Raw genomic sequence first — 13,927 nt, forward strand, 5'->3', positions numbered from 1 at the left:
AACTATAAAGAAGTGTTAACTGATAAGCAGGACACTGAAAAATACATGTTTGATAATGAGTGAGTGAAAGCCAAGAGAATGGCGGGGGGGGGGGGGTGGAGAAAGATGCTGTTCAGAGATAATTTTCCAGTATTAATGACCTCATCAGGTTAGAGAAGCCCACCTAAATCAAGCAAGATAAGTTAAAAGTCCACCTGTATGTTAATAAATTAAAAGACTACTCAAACAAGTAGGTTTTTTATTAAAAGCAGCCAGAGTGGGGAAAACATGATCTTCAGGGAAGTGACAGACAAACAGTTGACTTCGTAACAGCAACGGTGGAGGTCAGAAGAAAATAGATTCCATTCTTCCGGTGCTGAAGAACATAGCCAAAAACAGAAATACAGACACAGCAAAATTCTTCCCCTGTTCGTTATGGAAAATTTCAGATGAAAACCAGAGTTTATTTTCAGGCCCTCGCTGAAGGAACTTTTGATATCCTTAGGAAAGAAAACCCAGAGCATGCAAGAAAAAAATAGAGTACAAGGGAAATTATAAACTTCTGGATGAATTTAAACAATAATAGTGTTAAGCAACATTTTTTAAAGTATGGATAAATTTCCTTAAAAAGTTAAACAGAACTAACATATATGATCCAGCAGTTCCACTCCTAGGCTTACTTAAAAGAATTGAAATTCAGATACCCATACACTCGTGTTCTTAGCATCATCATTCACAAGAGCCAAAAGGTGGAAACAGCCCAGGTGTTCATCAACAGATGAGTGAATAAACAGGATGTGGCATAATACATACGATGGAATATTTTTCAGTCTTAAAATGACAGAAATTCTGGCATATGCTATAACATGGATGAATCTGGAAAGCATGCTAAGTGAGATAAGCCAGACACAGAAGGAGAGATACATGATTTCACGTCTATGAGAAATAATCAGGGGCACCAGGGTGGCTCATTTGGTTAGGCGTTTGGCTTCGACTCAGGTCATGATCTCGCGGTTCATGAGTTCGAGCTCCCCGTCGGGCTCTGTGCTGACAGCTTGGAGCCTGGAGCCTGCTTCGGATTCTGCGTCTCCCTCCCTGCCCCTCTCTGGCTTGCTCACTCGCTCGCTCTCTCAAAAACAAATATTAAAAACAATAATCATAATCTTCGAGAAGTCAAATTTCATAGAGACGGAGTAGAATGATGCTGGGAATGGAAGGGAGTGGGAGTTACTGTTTGATGGGTACAGAGTTTCTCTCTGGGCTGATGAAGTTCTGGGGATGGATGGTGGTGATGGTTGTACAACATTGTAAATGTACTTGCTACCACAGAATTGCACATTTAAAAATGGTTAAAATACTCAATTTTTTCTTATGTATATTTTACCAAAATAAAAAAACAACATTCTTATTTTTAAAAAACCGATTAGAAGGGCAGGAAAGAAGGAACAAATGGGACTTTTCTGAATACTCCAAATGCAAGATACAGATGGTCTGACTGTAATAAAAGACTTGACTATATGCTGCTTATGAAAGAGATGGTTTGTAGATTAAAAATAAAAGTACAGAAAAGAATTATACCATGTAAACACTACTCATATGAAAGTAAGTATGGCTATATTGATACCAATTTTAAGATTTTAAGATAAAGAGTATTACCGGAGAGAAAAAGCGTTTTTTTTTTTTTTTTCTGGTTTGTTTTAGAAAAAATTTTTTATTTGCTTATAGTTGACACAATTTTACATTAGTTTCAGGCGTACAGCATAGTGATTGGACAACTCTATACATCATAATACACTCACTACAAGTGTAGCTACTGTCTGTCACCATACAACGCTATTACAATATCGTTGGCCATATTTCCTATGCTGTATCATTTATTCCTATGACTTATTCTATAACTGGAAGCATATCTCCCACTCCCCTTCACCCATTTTGCCCATCTTCCACCCCCTTTCCCTCTGGTGATCATCAGTTTATACGTCTAGCTCTGCTTTTTGTGTCTTAATTCATTTGTTTTTTTAGACTTCATATATGAGTGAAATCATGAAGTATTTTTTTCTTGCTAAAAAAAACTTAGCGGTCATAAAAGGGTTAACTTGGAAGATATAATCTTACTGGCTACATACCTAATTAGAGCTTCAAAATAATATGAAGCAAAATTTGACAGAATTAAAGGGGAAAAGAAATTCACAGCCATAGTTGGTGATTCTACCTCTTTCTGTAATTAATACAATAAACAGACATAAAACCAGTGTAAGTACAAAATAATTGAACCTATCAACCAAATCAGCATTTATTAGAACACTAAAGCCAATGACTGTAAAACACACATTCCTTTCAAGTGCGTATTGTTCACCCAGAAAGGCCATAGACTCTACATTTCAATGGATTATGTAAATTGAAATTGTATAAGGTACGTTCTTGATGTGATGACAGTGGAATTTAAACATCAGTAAAAAGATAACTGCAAAATTCTCAAATGTTGAGAAATTAGGCAGCATACTTCTAAGTAACCTACTGATCAAAGAAAACATCAATTGAAATCAAATTATTGGAACTGAATAATAAAAATACATTTCAAAAATAGATTCAGTTACAATAGTGCTTAGAGAGGAACGTATAATTTTCAATGTATGAGAAAAAGGTTTAAACTGTATGTATATAAGTAATATAGAATATATTTTGGAGATTTTTGCATTTTTGTTAATGAAGGGTATTGATCTAAAAAAACCTTTTTTTTTATATTGATCTAAAATTTTGAATGTCCTTGTAATGTTGGGTTATGATATTGAAGTTATAACCTAAAACAAGTTAGGAAGTATTTTCTCTTCATCTAATTGCTGAAAATACATATATAGAGAGAGAGAGATCGATACATATCTATCTATCTATCTATATATATATAACTGATCCTTGAACAACACAGGTTGGAACTGCAGAAGTTCATTTATGCATGGGTTTACTTCAATAATTGGAAACATTTTTGGAGATCCGCAACAATTTGAAAACTCACAGATAAACCCTGTAGACTGGAAATACTCAAAATTTGAAAAAGGAACGTCAAAAATGTATAAAATATATGTAGGCACTAGGCTCTTTTTTCATTTATTACATAAAATGTACTATTATGAAAAGTTAAAACTTAACAAAAACTTAGGAACAGAAACACAGACTATATATATACATGGTGCCATTCGCAGTCAAGAAAAGTAAACAAAGATGCAGTGTGAAGTAACTGCATAAAATCAGTTGTACATATTGTACCATAATAATTTCATAACCACCTCCTGCTGCTGAAGTGAGCTCACGTAAAACACCATGTGACACTAGTCCTCTCTGCATGAGCAGTTCACATCTTCAGTAAATTGCATATTGTATTGCAAACTGCTCTCTTTCAGTTGCCATGTATTTTTGTGTTTAGTGCAGTACCATATACACTACAACAGGGGGCCCACATGAAGTACCACTAATGGTGCTGGAGGTTCTAAGAAGCAGAGAAAACTCATGGCATAAGGAAAAGTTGAATTGCTTGGTGAGTACCATTGATGGAGATCTGCTGCTGATGCCTACCATTTCAAGACAAACGAACCCAAGTGTAAGGACTGTTGTTGAAAAGGAAATTCATGAAGTCATGGTCGTGGTACACCAGAAGGTGCAAAACATTTTTTTTGTGAAATATTTTATCTTCTTGAAAATGCAGCATTTATGTGGGTGCAGGATTGCTATTAGAAAGGCATTATCTATAGACTAATATCATTCGACAACTTAAAAGGCAAAAAATCTAAAACTGGAGAATGTAACGCCAGCAAAGGATAGTTTAATTTTAGAAAGGTTTGGCTTAAAAAATAACAAGATAACAAGAGAAGCCGTTTCTACTGACCCAAAAGCAGTAGACGAGTTCCCAGAAGCCATTAAGAAAATCATTGAGGAGAAAGGATATCTGCCTGAGCAGATGAAAGAGCACTATTCTGGAAAAGTCTCAAAGGACATTTATTAGGAAGAGAAGCAAGTACCAGGATTTAAGGTGGGAAGGGGATAGATCGGCTAACTTTACTGTTAAGTGCAAATGCAGTCGGGTTTCTGATCAGGACAGCCCTTATCTTTGAAGCTGCTAACCTCCAAGCTGGAAGGTGAAGGGAAAAGATAAACACCAACCGCCAGACTTTTGGTCTCACAAAGAAGCCCTGGACAATGAGAACCTTTTTCTGGGTTGGTTACATTGATGCCCCCGAAGTCAGGAAGTACTTTGCCAGCAAGGGACTGTGTTTTGAAGTTCTTTTGAAATTGGACAAATACCCCTTGCCACTCAGAACTCCATGAGTGTAACATTGAAGACACTGGAGTGTCTACATGCCCCCCAAACACAAGGTCTCTAGATCTGGGGTGTCATAAAAACCTTTACGGCTCATTACACCTGGTACTCTATGGAAAGGATTGTAAACGCTATGGAAGAGAGCCCTGATGAAGGGTTAAACTGTTGAAGATCCCTCCATTGTTACAGAAAAAAGCTGTGAAAGCTACCAAGCTCAAAATAATAAATTCTTGCTGGAGAAAACTGTTCAGATACTGTGCATGACTTAATAGGATTTATGACAGCCAATCAAGGAAATCATGAAAGAGATTGTGAATATGGCAAAAGGGTGGGGGCTGAAGAGTGTTAGGGTATGGATATCGGAGAAATCCAAGAGCTAACAGACACCGCATCAGAGAAATTAAGACTTGATAGGAATTAACGGTGCCTGACAATGAGGAAGAAGATGCAGTCAAAGCAGTGCCAGAAGACAAATTGCCCTTAGACAATCTGGCAGAAGGGTTCCCGATCATTCAAGACTGCTTTTGACTTCTTTTCATAAAAGAAGTAACATGGACCCTTCTATGATACAGGCACTGGATCTAAAGCAAATGGGGGAAGAGGGATTGGTATCATATAGAAACATCTTTAGAGACATAAAAAGACAAGTCAGACATTATGATGTATTTCCATAAAGTTACACTGAGGCAGGAGGCCTCTCCTGCCTCCCCTTCCACCTCCACCTCCATCCCTGAGACAGCAAGACCATCTCCTCCTCTCCCTCCTCTTCCTCAGACAACTCAACATGAAGATGAAAAGGAAGACATTTATGATGATCCACTTTATCAATAGTAAGTAATCATGCCATACAGTTAATAAGCTGATCTGTTGTGTACGTATGTGTCTATATTTGAAAATATAATTGCATGGCAAGAATGGCAAATAAGAATAGCTATAAGGTGAGTGATCTTTAACATAAAATTAATAAGGGTTACTTTTCTTACTGTTTTCTGCTTTCAAACAGAAAACAGTTTTTTCTTACTGTACAGTATGCCTCTCATAATTTGAGAAACTGCATATCAGCCCATCATCACAGGTAAGTGGGTTTTTTTAATGTAACATTTCCAGTACTGTAAATATGACTAACTCTAGGTCATAAAAATTGTATAGAGATTCATTCATTAGTGCATAGGCTAGGTTACTGTGAAGCATTTGGATCAATTGCACTAGGCTACCATAAAGCAATCCTGTTGCTGCTGCTTCATTATCAGTGCATACATCATTATACTTGTAAATATATATGAATTTCTTTCTTACATTCTTTCCATCTTTTATGTCTAGAGTTAGAGTTATGTCTACAGTGATGTCACATAAGACAATACTGACGTAGGTGCTGACAAGTGATTCATCTTGTAAACAGACGACGTAAATTTAAGGTATTGATAAATACAGTACAGAACTGCTGGTGTATTTTCCCTTATGATTTTTCCTACGAACATTTTCATTTCTCTGGCTTACTTTACTGTAAGAATATATTATATAAGACATATACAAAATATGTTAATCGACTTTTTACATTATTGTAAGGCTTCCAGTCAACAGTGAGCTATTAAGTTTTGGGGGAGTAAAAAGTTTTATGCAGATTTTTTACTTCATAGGAGGCCAGTGCCCTTAACCTCTGTGTTGTGCAAAGATCAGCTCTACTAATATTTCTTTCTTGAATATTTATATAGATGCCCTTCATTAGTGAAAATATAGGCTAGAGAGACTTCTATGGATTCAATTTCTTTAACAGATCTAGGACTATTCAGGTTTCATATTTTATATTTCTAGTTTATTTTATTTTATTTTAGCTATTGGCTTGTCATATATGGCTTTTATTGTGTTGAGGTACATTCCCCCTATACACTTTGTTGAGAGTTTTTATCATAAATAGATGTTGAATGTTGTCACATGCTTTTCCTGCATCTATTGACATCATATGTTTTTAAGTTTAAGAGAGAGAGAGTGGGGGAGGGGCAGAGAGGGTGGGAGACAGAGAATCTCTCTGCTGACAGCACAGAGCCTGATTCAGGGCTCGATCCCACAAACCATGAGATCATGACCTGAGCTGGAATCAAAAGTCAGATCTTAACTAACTGAACCACCCAGGCACCCCATGATCATATGATTTTTTTTTTAATTTTTTTTAACATTTATTTATTTTTGAGACAGAGAGACAGAGCTTGAACGGGGGAGGGTCAGAGAGAGGGAGACACAGAATCTGATACAGGCTCCAGGCTCCAAGCTGTCAGCACAGAGCCCGACGCAGGGCTCGAACTCACGGACCGTGAGATCATGACCTGAGCCGAAGTCGGCCGCTTAACTGACTGAGCCACCCAGGCGCCCCGATCATATGATTTTTAAGCTTCATTTTGTTAATGTGGTATATCACATTGATCTGCAGAGGCTGAACCATCCTTGTACTCAGGATAAATCCATTTGGTTATGGTGTATGATTCTTTGAATGTATTGTTGAATTCAGTTTGCTAATATTTTATTCAGATTTTTGCATCTGTGTTCATCGGGGATATTGGCTTATAATTTTTTTGTGGTGACTTGTCTGTTGTTGACATCACTGTAATGCTGGCCTTGTGAAATGAATTTGGAAGTGTTCCCTCTTCTATTTTTTGGGAGAGTTTGGAAAGGATAGTTATTAATTCTAATTTGAATATTTGGTAGAATTTATCAGGGAAGTCATCTGGTCCTAGACTTTTTGGGGGGGGGGAGGTTTTTGATTACTAATGCAATCTCCTTACTAATATTCAGTCTGTTTGGATTTCTTCCTGTTTCTTCATGACTCAGTCTTGGTAGGTTGTATGTTTCTAGGAATTTATCCATTTCTTCTAGGTTGTAAAATTTGTTGGTGAATAGTTGTTCATAGCATTCTCTTATGATCCTCTGTATTTCTATAGTATCCGTTGTAACATTTTCTCTTTCATTTTGGATTTTTATTTGAGTCTTCTCTTTTTACTTGATGAGTCTAGCTAAAGGTTTACCAATTTTGCTTGTCTTTTGAAAGAACCAGCTTTCAGTTTCATTGATTTTGTTCTATTGTCTTTTCAGTCTCTATTTCATTGAGTTTCACTCATCTTTGTTATTTCCTTCCTTCTGCTAACTTTGGGCTTTATTTGTTGTTCTTTTTCTAGTTCCTTAAGGTGCCATGTCAGGTTGAGATTTTTCTTGTTTCTTGATGTAGGCATTTCTTGCTAGGAATTTCCCTCTTAGAACTGCTATTGCTGGGGCACTTTGGTGACTCAGTCGGTTAAGCACCCGACTTTGGCTCAGGTCATGATCTCGCAGTTCGTGAGTTTGAGCCCCACCTTGGGCTCGGTGCTGACAGCTCAGAGCCTGGAGCCTGCTTCGGATTCTGTGCCTCCCTCTCTCTCTGCTTCTCCCCCGTGTGCACTCTGTCTCTCTCAGGAATGAATAAGTGTTAAAAAAAATTTTTTTTTAATAAAAAGAACTGCTGTTGCTGCATCCCACAAGTTCTGGTATGCTTTATTTCCATTTTCATTTGTCCCAAGGTAATTCTTGATTTCTCTTTGATTACTTCTTTGACCCACTGTTTGTTCATAGCATGTTGCTTAATCTCCAAATATTTGTGAATTTTCTAGGTTTTTTCTTGCAATTGATTTCTAGTTTCATAGCATTGTCACTGGAAAAGCAGCTTATGATTTCAGTTACCTTAAATTTATTAAGACTTGTGGCCTGACATATAATCTATTCTAGAGAATATTCCATGTACACGGAGAAGAATGTATATTCTGTTGCTTTTAGATGGAAAGTTTCTGGTATATGTCTGTTAAGTACATCTTGTCTAATATGGGTCTATCTATTGGTGTAACTTGGGTATTGAGGTCCCCTTCTACAATTGTATTGCCATCTATTTCTCCCTTTAGGTCTGTTAATATTTGCTTTATATATTTAGCTGCTTTTGTGTTGAGTGGATAAACATTTACCAATGTATATCCTCTTGTTGGACTGACCCCTTTATCAATATGTAATGTCCTTCTTTGTCTCTTATAATATTTTTATTATATCTTATAAGGTGCTAGTTATATAATTAATCTAACATATATTAATTATATCTAATCTATGTGTGTGTTACATATAGATATATATAAAGGACAATATGACCATGATTTATTCCAAGAATGCAAGATTAGTTTAATGTTTGAAAATCAGTCCAAGGGGTGCCTGGGTGGCTCAATTGGGTAAATGTCAGACTTGATTTCAGCTCAGGTCCTGATCTCACAGTTTGTGAGTTTGAACCCTGTTCTGACAGATGGAGCCTGCTTGGGATTCTCTCTCTCTGTCCCTCCTCTGCCAACAATTTTGCTCTCTCTCTCTCTCAAAATAAATAAAACTTAAAACAAGTAAAAGAAATAAGTCCAAGTATTTCGGTGCATTAACAGAATAAAGAGGAAAAACTTAACTGTCAGTAGATCAGAAAAAGCTTTTGATAAAATTCAACAGCCTTTTTTGATAAAAATTCTCAATAAACTAGATACGATAAAGGGCATTTATTAAAAGCTACAGCTAAAATGATACATAATGGTAAAATATTTTGTACTTTCTCCTAAAGGTCAGGAACAAATCAATGATGTTCTCACTCTAACCACATCCACTCAACATTATACTGAAGACCCTAACCAGTTCAATGAGGGGAGAAAAATATTTGAAAGTAAGAAGTAAAATTGTCTTTATTCCTGGATGGCATGATTGTGTACATGAAAAATCCAAAAGAATCTATAAAGTACCAGAATAAATTAATTTAGCAAGATCACAATAACAATGTATAAAAATCAGTTGTATTTCTAAATATTAGCAATAAACAAGTTTAGAATGAAATTTTAAAATAACATTTACAATAGCAAAAAAAGTAAAATTGCTCAGAGGAAATTTAATTGAAAGACATGCAAGACTTTTACATTGAAAACTACAACTGCAAAATGAAAGATGTGTATATAAGGAAAAGTACACCATGCTCCTGGGTTAGAAGGCTCAATATTGTTCAGATAAGTTTCCCCAATGTAGATTTATAGATTGTTAGAAAACAACTCTTTCTGGTTCTTTCATGTTTTTGCATACACTGTGAGTGAGGCACTGACTACCCTTTGTTTTGGACTATCTTCTCAAAGCTGTTTGATAGTAAACAGTCTTATAAGAGATACTGCATCCCTGTGGAGGAAAACTGCCCATTCCAAAACATTTGGGTTCCCTGAGCCCAGTATCCCTCTACTATAATATAACCTCTGTAGATGGAAGTATCATTTGGCCCTCTTAACATCACTGTGGGAATTGGGGCTTGAGGCACTGGCCAAATATGTGAATATTGAGTCTCAAATTCTTTACTAGCATCCATGAAAATGTGGCAGGCTAATTTGTTAGCTTGTACATAGAGTAAGATACTTGTAGAATGCACCTGAAGAATTACACAAAAGTGTAGCTTAAAGCATTTATGAGAAAACAAAGACCAGAAAAAAGAAACATTTAACTCAAAAAACTAGAAAAATAAAGTACTCTCACAGTACACAAAAGGAAAAGATTAATAAAAGAAATTTATGAAATGGAAATGATCAACAAAATTAAAGCTGAATCTGAAAAAATCAGTAAAATAGACAAACTTCTGGCAAGACTGATGAAGAAAAAGTACAAATGAATAATATTAAGAATGAAAATGAAAATGTAACTACAAATATGGCAGAGATTTTAAAAATCTTTTTAAATGAATCATTGTTAATTTATTTAAAACATGGAATCTGGACAGTATTCTAGAAAAATTATCAAAATTGACTCTTGAAAATCTGGATAAATAGTATTAAAATAACTAAATCGTTAATTAAAAATTTTGCACAATCCATACCCCCAAAAGGCGGCAGGCATAGACAGTTTTTTAAGTGAGTTTGTATCAAGGTCAGAAAATAATCCTTATTTTATGCAAAATTAGCCAAGAGGATAGATAACAGAGAGAACTGTTTAGTGGATTTTATAAGGCTAGTATACTTGATACCAAAATCTGACAAGAAAAGGAAATTACAGGCCAATATTATTTATAAACATACTGGCAAAAATCCTAGATAAATTACTGGCAAGTTCAAATCTAGCATGAATTAAAAATGGTGTGTCACTACCAAGAAAAGATTAAGGAATAAAAATCTGGTTTAATATCAGAATATTTAGACATTAACTCATCACTTTTAACAGAAGAAGGCAAAAAATCCATGTGATCATCTCAAATATACAAAAGAATCATGTAGTAAAATTCAACATAGACTTATATTTAAGTGTACAAGTGAGTGGCATTCACAAATCTCTGTAACCAGCACCATTATCCATTTCCAAAATATTTCATCACCCCAAACAGAAACTCTGAACCTATTAAGCAATAACCATTTTCTTCCCTACCTCCAGCCCTTGGTAACCTCTAATCAGTTTCTATCTATGAACTTGTATATTTTAGATATTTTTTATGAATTTGTATATTTTAGATATTTCTTATAAATATCTATGCTTTTGTGTGTAGCTTATTTAACTTGCAGGGTAATGCTTTCAAGATGCATCCATTTGTAACATGTTTCCAAACTTCATACTTTTTTATGGCTGAATAATATTTCAGTGTATAACACATTGTGTTAATCCATTCACTTGATGATGGATACTTGAGTTGTTTCCACCTTTTTTTTTTTTTCTTTTTTTTTTCAACGTTTATTTATTTTTGGGACAGAGAGAGACAGAGCATGAACGGGGGAGGGGCAGAGAGAGAGGGAGGCACAGAATCAGAAACAGGCTCCAGGCTCTGAGCCATCAGCCCAGAGCCCGACGCGGCGCTCGAACTCACGGACCGCGAGATCGTGACCTGGCTGAAGTCGGACGCTTAACCGACTGCGCCACCCAGGCGCCCCGAGTTGTTTCCACCTTTTAGCTACTGTGAATAATGCTGCTATGAGCACTTATGTACAAGTATCTGAGTCCCTGTTCTCAATCCTTTGGAGAATATAACCTGAAAGTGTAATTTCTGAGTCAAATGGTAATCATATATTTAACTTTTTGAGGTATCACCAAGCTATTTTCCACATTCCACAATGGCGGTACCACTTTACATTCCTGCCAGCACTGCTTGGTGTAGTTCCAATTCATCCATGTCATCACCAACGTGTGCTGTTTTCCATTTTTGTCAAAGTGTAGCCATCTTCATAGGTATAAAATGTCATCCCATTGTTTGATTTGCATCTCCCTAATGATGGTATCTTTGGGTGTGCATATTGGTCACTTGAGTATCTTCTTTGGAGAAATGTCTACTTAAGTCCCTTGCCCATTTTTTTTTAAAACTGGGTTGGGTTGTCTTTTTGTGGTTATGAATTCTTTATATATTCTGGATATTAAGCCATTAACAAACATAATATTTGTACATATTTTCTCCCATTCTGTGTTGTCTTTTCACTCTCTTGCTAGTGTCCTATGATGTAAAAAAATTCTTAAATTTTTAATTTTAGTAGTCTGAGTTACCTATTTTTTACTTTCTTTGGCTGTGCTTTTGGTGTTATATTTAGGAGAACATTGCCAAATTCAAGGTCTTATGATTTCTTCTAGGAGTTTTATAGTTTAACTCTTAGATTTAGGTTTGATCTATTTTGAGTAAAGTAAGGTTCAAAATTCATTCTTTTGAATATGGTATTTCAGTTTTCTAACACCATTTGTTGAAGAGATTGTTCTTTCCCCATTGAAAACAGTTGACTATAGATGTGAGGATTTACTAACTAGACTTCCAATCTATTAGACTATATATCTGTCCTTATGCCAGGGGTGCACTCTTGATTCTTGTAGCTTTGTGTAGCAAGTTTTAAAATCAAGAACCATAAGCCCTCTTTGTTGTTCTTTGTTAAGATTATTATTATTTTTTTAATATTCAGGGTCCCTTTAAATTCCACATGAGTGTTGAGTTGGGTCTGTTTATAAAAAATAAAACCCATCTGGGTTTTGAAAGAGATTACACTGAAACTACCTTTATGGGTTCGAGTAGTAGTATCTTCACAATGTTAAGCTTTGTAATTCATGAACATGAGAAGTCTTTCAATTTATTGGTGTCTTTTTTTCTCCTCCTAGCTCTATTGAGACATAATTGATATATTGTCTAAGTTTAAGATGTACAAGGTGTTGATCTGATAAATTTACATATTCTTAAGTGATTACCTAGTGGTGTCTTCAATTTCTTTCAGCACTGTTTTCCAGTTTTCAGTGTACAAGTCTCGTGCCTCCTTCGTTAAATTTATTCCTAAGTATTTTATTCTGTTTGATGTTATTGAAAGGGGAATTGTTTTTGTAATTTTCTTTTTGGATTGTTCCTTGCTGATATATACAAATGCAACTGATTTTTCTTTCAACCAATTTTTGCATGATTCCGTATCCTGCAATTCTGCCGAATTTATCAGTTCTGACAGGCGTGTGTGTGTGTGTGTGTGTGTGTAGAATACTTAAGAGTTTTCTACATGAAAGATCATATGAGTAAAGATAATTTTAGATCTTCCTTTTCAATCTGGGTACCTTTACTTTTTTAATCTTACCAGTTGCTCATGTCAGAGCTTCCAGTTCCATGTTGAATAAAAATACCTCAATGCAGGAACCCTTGTCTTGACTGTGATCTTTTTTTGCTTGCCTGCTCATGCTTGTATATTAAAATAAATCCAAACAGCTCTTCCCTTGCTCATTTCCCTGCATTTTCATGACACACTTTCTTATCCATTTCAGACAATTAGGAAGGCTGTTGCCCCTGGAGGATTAATTCTGGACTCCTCTTGCACTTAACTTTGTAATCCGACAGGCTTCTTTTTTACCCCAGACTTACAGTTTCCCTCTTTACCATCTTTTTTTATTTTCAGTGTCTGGTTCAACAATGATTTCTTTTTCTTTCTCTAGGACTTGAGACTGGGATTTTTTTCTATTTTCCTTCCTCTGAAGGAAAAACTAGGTTTCATGACTTAAGTGTGAAGATGCAAGGTGAGTAACCTAGTTAAGATACTAAGATACTAGTTCAGATACTAACTGGGTTGAGTGAAATCAATACCAAGGTTTTTAAAAAGTCCCTCATCACTTGTTTTGTTTATTTTTGCTTTTGTTCCTTTTACTTTTGAGGTCAGTTTCAGAAGAATCCTTGGCAAAATCTATGCTGAGGTGCTTACTAATGTTCTCTTCTAAACATTTTATGACTTCTGGTCTTATGTTCAAATCTTTAATCCATTTTGAGTTAGGTTTTGTGTCTGGTGTAAGATAGTTGTTCAGTTTCTTTCTTTTGCCTTTTGCCAGTTTCATTCTGTCCAGTATTCATAACACCATTTATTAAAGAGACTGTCCTTTCCCCATTGTATATTCTTGGCTTTTTTATGATTTTAAGGGGAAAGCTGTTTTTTACTGTTGGGTACGATGTTAGCTGTACATTTTTCATATATGGTCTTTATGATGTTTCTAGTTCATTGAAATGTTTTCTGTTCTGAAAATGTATTCGATTTTGTAAAATGCCTTTTCGGTGTCAATTGAGATGACCACATGGTTTTCTTCCTTCATTCTGTTAATATGGTGTATTATCTTGATTTTCTTATGTTGAACCACCCTTGCATT

At 35.5% G+C, this 13,927-nt stretch overlaps 1 long non-coding RNA gene across 1 annotated transcript; it reads right to left on the reverse strand.

The window, feature by feature from the left end:
- Positions 1-10,456: 10,456 nt before the first annotated feature.
- On the reverse strand, positions 10,457-11,627 carry LOC122497138. The gene is made up of 2 exons (XR_006301035.1): positions 11,231-11,627; positions 10,457-10,989 (listed from the first exon to the last, which is right to left on the reverse strand). It is a non-coding gene; the product is annotated as an uncharacterized LOC122497138 (long non-coding RNA).
- Positions 11,628-13,927: the final 2,300 nt, after the last annotated feature.

The sequence above is a fragment of the Prionailurus bengalensis genome, chromosome A3, assembly GCF_016509475.1.
Source record: "Prionailurus bengalensis isolate Pbe53 chromosome A3, Fcat_Pben_1.1_paternal_pri, whole genome shotgun sequence".
Classification (NCBI taxonomy): Eukaryota; Metazoa; Chordata; class Mammalia; order Carnivora; family Felidae; genus Prionailurus; species Prionailurus bengalensis.